We start from the raw sequence: 6,029 nt of genomic DNA on the forward strand, positions 1-6,029 counted from the left end.
CTAGACTGGGAAGAATCCCCCTTCCCAAGCATACTGGGTGCACCACCAAGGAGCTACATCCTCCTGGACTAAGTGTTATTTTGCCTGGAAGAAACAGTACTCACAGCTTGTGAGTTCCAGCTGTGACAGGAAGATCCCCCAGCAACAGGGAGAGCTCAGACCTAAAGCAACAAATCCCTAGTTTTAAGGGGCATGCGTCTCTCTTGGTGGCAGTTGATGAAAAAAAAAAAAAAAAAAAAAAAAAAAAACAGTTCAACCATACAGTGCAGAAGGGTTTTGTCTCTAGGCTCCTGGCTTTTGACCCCACAGGACGGGAAACCAAAGTATATGAGGCTTATTTTAGTCGAAGACAACACACACACACACACACACACAGTCCCCATCACTCCACCACATCCTGCTTTGTTTTTCATTCAGTAGCCCAGGCTGACTTTGAACTTGTATTGATCCTTCCAGTGCTGGGACTACAGATGTAAGCCACCACACCCTGCTCTCAACACCAGGTTTTTGTTTTTTAGATTTACTTTCATGTATGTATGCATGTGTGTATGTATGTGTGTATGTAAGTGTGTGTGTGTGTGTGTGTGTGTGTGTGTGTATGTATGTGTGTGTGTGCCACATTCGACCCTGGTGCCCGTGAAGGCTGGAAGAGGGCGCTGGATCTCCTAGAGCTGGAGCTAAGGATGGCTGGAGCCACCCTGTGGGTGCTAAGAACCAAACCCAGGTCCTCTGCAAGAGCAGCAGCGGCTCTTAACCAATTACCCATCTCTCCAGTTCCCAGTTCCATTTATTTGTATTGTATTTTTAGCCCAATATAATTCTAGCACCCAGGAAACTGAGGCAGGACGGTCCAAAGTTGAAAGCCAGCTGTAGGCCAGCTGTCTCAAAAAATAAATAAATAAAATGTATTTTATTTAATTTTTTTTTCCCGAGACATGGCTGTCCATTTGAGACAGGGTTTCCCTATGTAACAGCTCTGGCTGTCCTGGAACTCACTTTGTAGACCAGGCTGGCCTTGAACTCACTGAGATCCACCTGTCTCTGACTCTGAGTGCTGGGATTAAAGGCGTGCACCACCACAGCTGGCTCAAAGCATTGAAAACCCTTAATCCCAGCACTTGGGAAGCAGAGACAGGTGAATCTTTGTGAGTTTGAGGCCAGTATGGTCTACAGGGCAGGTTTCAGGACAGCCAGGGCTACACAGAAAGACCTTGTCTGAAGAAACAACAGCAAAAAGTCTGTTGTGCTAACACAGCGGATCTTAATGAACTTGACCTTAGAACTGGAAAAGATGAGAAGACACAAGGCCAATTCCAAATCTACTTGCTTTATTTGAAATGATGAAAAAGGTTTATACAAGAGCTAAAAACCTCAGCAGCAGTCACAAGCATTTCTTGGTAGAGCTCACAATAAGAGGGACACAAACCCAGATTGTTTGGTACTCTGATAACTACAAGAGACTAGGGTGCTCACTCAGGGCTGCTCTGTTCCTCTGAGGCATCTAGTTACCATGGAGACAGCAGGCTTGGGCATGCACACTCCCCCCACACCCCCGGAGATTACTGGGGGATAAGTGGTTCAAGTTCTTGAACTAAACAAGGAGACACAGTTGAGAGCCAGGAGGGATCCCACTTTGGGGAAGGAGACAGTGTATTCTGAAATCAATGTATCATCTTGATAAGGACCTGGGGGTGCTAGGAGGAGTCAAACCCCATCTTGAACTCATTAGAATACACACCCCAAACATTTCTGTGGGAATGCCACACATAACTAAGGGATCTACAGCTGCATCCTCACACCCGAGTCCTGCTGCATTCCCGTTCCATCCTCTCTCCCTGTGTAAAGCACTGGCACAAGCAACTGCCCCGTCTTTATCTCAGGCACATTCAGTTGCCCTCCAGATGTGCACATTCAGACACAGCACTAGGGTGGCTCATGCTGCTCTGTCTGATGCGTACATCTGACGGGAGCTGCTCTTGACTTCTGTGGTAAGGCACTCGCTCAAGCCTCCTACCTCTCTAGCTTCTTGTGAACAGCAGCAGCCACTGCCCACTGAGCTCCACACAGGCAGGGGCTCAGGCCCGTCCCTGATGCACCTGCAGGAACTAGAACATTTGCTCAAGGCTTGAACAACTAGGAATCGGGGCTCTGTAATCACAGCAAGCAGAGACCAGTGCTTCTCCTTCTGCACACAGACCTAAGACCACAGAGGCACTTGTGTGGTGTGGGATTCACCAGGCTGATGGTGAACCATGTTCTGCAGACTTGGAGTCTTGTCCTGCTCTTTCTTATCAACCCAAGCTGTCACTGCCCAGAACCCAGCTCCTTAACAAAGCCCAGGGGTGGCTCAGCAAACAGTCTAGTGTTGGTAAATTCACTACTGTATTACCATTCCAGCTCATGCGGAGGGAACAGTGAGAGGCTGGAGCTTCTTGTCCTGAGTACTTGGCCACTACTCTACCCCTCAGTCCCTCTGGCTTGCCTTTGCTCTGCTTATGTGACGTGTCCCATAGGGACAGTAAGTAGAGGCGGGAGCAGAGCCCCAAGCCTGGCAAGGATAAATGACACACATTTACATGGTGGCCAGGTCCCCATTCCGGGTGCTGTTTAGTGCCTGGGAGGCACCACTGGCAGCTGGGGGACAACTGGGAGAGCTGATTTTTCCATTTGCGATTTCTGTACCTCCCAGTTACTGGCTTGGTGACTCATCTCGCCCCCTGGTGGCAAAGAGATCTCTTCTTTGGTTCCTTGTTTTATTTCAATTTTAACCCACTTTGAAACAGAATCTCACTCAGCCCAGGCGGGGCCTGGACTTCTGTATCGGGGCTGGCCTTGAACTAGCGATCCTCTTGCCTAACCTGCCTGGCTTTGTGGGCCAAGCTCGTCTTGAGTTCTAGAGCTCAACTCATCTTCCAGTTCAGCTTGCCAATGGCTGCTGGCATACCATGCTCAGTTGGCTTCTTGTTTTATTAGATTAAAAAAACAAAACAAAACAAAACAAAAACATTGTTTTTCAGACGAGCTCTGCTATGTTCCTTGGAAAACTAGGAACTCACTATGTAGACCAGGCTGGCCTTCAACTCAGAGATCTGTCTGCCTCTGTCTCCCGAGTGTTGGGATTAAAGGTGTATGCCACGGGGCAGTGATTGTGCACACCTTTAGTCCCAGCACTCGGGAGACAGAGGCAAGGCGGATCTCTGCGAGTTCGAGACCAGCCTGGTCTACAAGAGCTGGTTCCAGGACAGCCTCCAAAGCCACAGAGAAACCCTGTCTCGAAAAACCAAAAAGAAGGCATGTGCCACTATGCCAACTAATTTTTTTTAAGACTTATTTTTATGTGTGTTTTGCCCGCATAGGTCAGAAGAGGATCTCCTGGAACTGGAATACAGAGGGTTGTGAACCACCATGTGGGCGCTAGGAACCAAACCCAGGTCCTCTGCCAGGACAGCAAGTGCTCTTAACAGCTGAGCCACCTCTCGTGTCTACCATGTTGGTTCTGGGGCTAGAACTCAGGTTGTCTTGGTGACACCTGGTCTTTCTTGCTAAGCTGTCTCACTGGTCATTTGTTTTTTAAACAGTTTGGGACAGGAGCAGCTGTATAGGGCGAGTGAAGCAAAGGGTTTCTGAAGACTGTAGAATGCTTTCCAAACAGAAACCACCACCTGGACATCACTTGGCAGAGACCTTGACGGCCGCTTGTGCCCCATGTCTCGGGTTGTTCTACAGGCAGCCCCATGGTTCCAGTGCATCTACAGATGCTCCCTATGTCAGCCAGCCTGACTTGGGACAGACCTGGATGAGCCTCCTCTACTGGTGTAACTTTCCTTGAATCTAGGGACAGATTAAGGCAAGCAGATGAGTCTAGAGGCAAGAAAGGAGCTTGTGGTCAACCCCCAATCCCACCAGAGCTATTCAGAACCCACAGACCCTGACAACTGCCAGGATTCCTTTCCATCCACCCTTGATGCATGTGGGTCAGAAGTATAGGGAACAGTGGTCACGATGTTCCCTGCAGACAGCATTCCTTTGTCATTCATCAAGTGTGGGAACTGACCTGTCAGAACCCGGCCTATTTACAACTCAAGTTCTCAGACAAAAACACCAGGATCACCTCCCCGAGGCCCAATCGTGTCTTTTTACTGCTCTCCCCCAAATATACCATTCCAAGACTCCCCAGTCCCCTCTGTGTAGAATGACCCTAATATGGCACCAAGTGGTTGGCAAAGGTGCAAGGCACAAGCTGGGTCACTACCCTGAATGCCACTTTGAACCACAGTGAGGTCCAGAGGACGGTGCACACTCGGGTACTTACACAGACCCAAGCCTCACCACTCTTGGCTCTGCTTGGATACACAGCTGTGTCTTACCAACAGCAGAAGGTGAGAGTAAACGATGAAATGATCAGGTCCCTGCAGCCAGGGTTGACCAGCACGCTCAAATGTGACAGCACAGAGCCTCTTACCCAATGCATCAGTGCCAGTGTGGGTGGCACTGTGCTGGCTGAGCTTGCACAGACCTGGAGACTCGATGGGAGCAGTAAGACCAGCATCTGCCAGAAGAAAGGAGCTTGGGCGAGAGGGAAGATCCAGTCAATGACAGGGGATGAGGTAGGAGCAGAAGACGAGAGCTGAGGTTGGTGGCAACCAACAGCTTACACAGGAGTCTGTCTGCTCAGGGATGAGCAGCCAGCCCCGCCAGGGTCCCTGGGCCAGCCAGGGAAAGAACAGCTGCCTGTAATTGGCAAGTAGACAGCACAGCCAGGCCAAAGCTAAATGGCAACACTAATTCCACCAGGTATGGTGGCACACTCCTTTAGTCCCAGCACTCAGGAGGCAGAGGCAGGCAGATCTACGTGAGTTCAAGGCCAGCCTGCTCTATAAAGCAAGTTCCAGGACATCTAGAGCTACAGAGAAACCCTGTCTCAAGGAACAAAGCAAACAATAAAAAAACAGAACCCCAAGGGTAGGCATGGTTGGTGGTTAGAAGGTTGAGGCAAGAGGATCCTGACTTCAAAGCCTGTATTACCACGCAATCAAGATACAGTCTCAACTGTCCCTACCTCAAATGGGCAAAACCTCAGACCTCAAATTACAGCTATCACCTATCTCCCAAGCAGGGATGGGAGTGTATGAAATGACTAGTAAGCCGGGCTGTGCAAAGGACAACCAGGGCGAAAAAAGCACACAAGCACCATAGACTCAAGTGGGGAAGACAGCCCAAGTCTCCCAGTCACACCAAAGAGAATTTAGGACGGAAGAAAGGAGCCAGGATGTTTATTCTGTGTTTAATCTCAAGTGCTCAGACAAAAGAAGGCAACAGGACTGTCATTCACCTGCAGCAGCCAGGCACTTCAAATGTCACTATCTCCCATGACCCATGACCCATGACCCCCAACTGGCACCACCTTTCACTGGGGCCTGTCAAGTCAGCAGATTCTTTTTGGTTCTGAAGTTTACTTACTCAGATCTAGTCATCTCCCTCTGCCAACCCCCGGGAAGGATTTTTCTGTGTAGCCTGGGCAGTCCTAGAACTCGATCTGTAGACCAGACTGGCTTTGAACTTGAGCTTTGTCTGCTTCTGCCTCCTGAGTGCTGGGATTAAGGCATGTGCCACCCACCCCTGGCTTACTTCAATCCAGTCTTGTTTTTCTGATTCTTACTCTCTCTCTCTCTCTCTCTCTTTTTTTTTTAAAGATTTTATTTATTTATTTGCTTCCGTGTATCTGCACACTAGAAGAGGGCACCAGATCTCATAATGGATGGTTGTGAGCCACCATGTGGTTGCTGAGAACAGAACTCAGGACCTCTGAAAGAGCAGCTGGTGCTCTTAACCTCTGAGCCATCTCTCCAGCACTGTTTCTTACTCTTTAAACAAGTCTGGAGAGATCTTTAAGACGGCTGCTCCAGTATCCCCTACTGCTTTAGTCACCCCCACAGGACACACACCACCAGTAAGACACCCCTGCTCCCAACACACACACCACAGCAAAGGAGCCCAGGGAGACACCAGCATGCCCAAGGAAAACTGTC

The sequence above is a fragment of the Cricetulus griseus genome, chromosome 7, assembly GCF_003668045.3.
Source record: "Cricetulus griseus strain 17A/GY chromosome 7, alternate assembly CriGri-PICRH-1.0, whole genome shotgun sequence".
Lineage (NCBI taxonomy): Eukaryota > Metazoa > Chordata > Mammalia > Rodentia > Cricetidae > Cricetulus > Cricetulus griseus.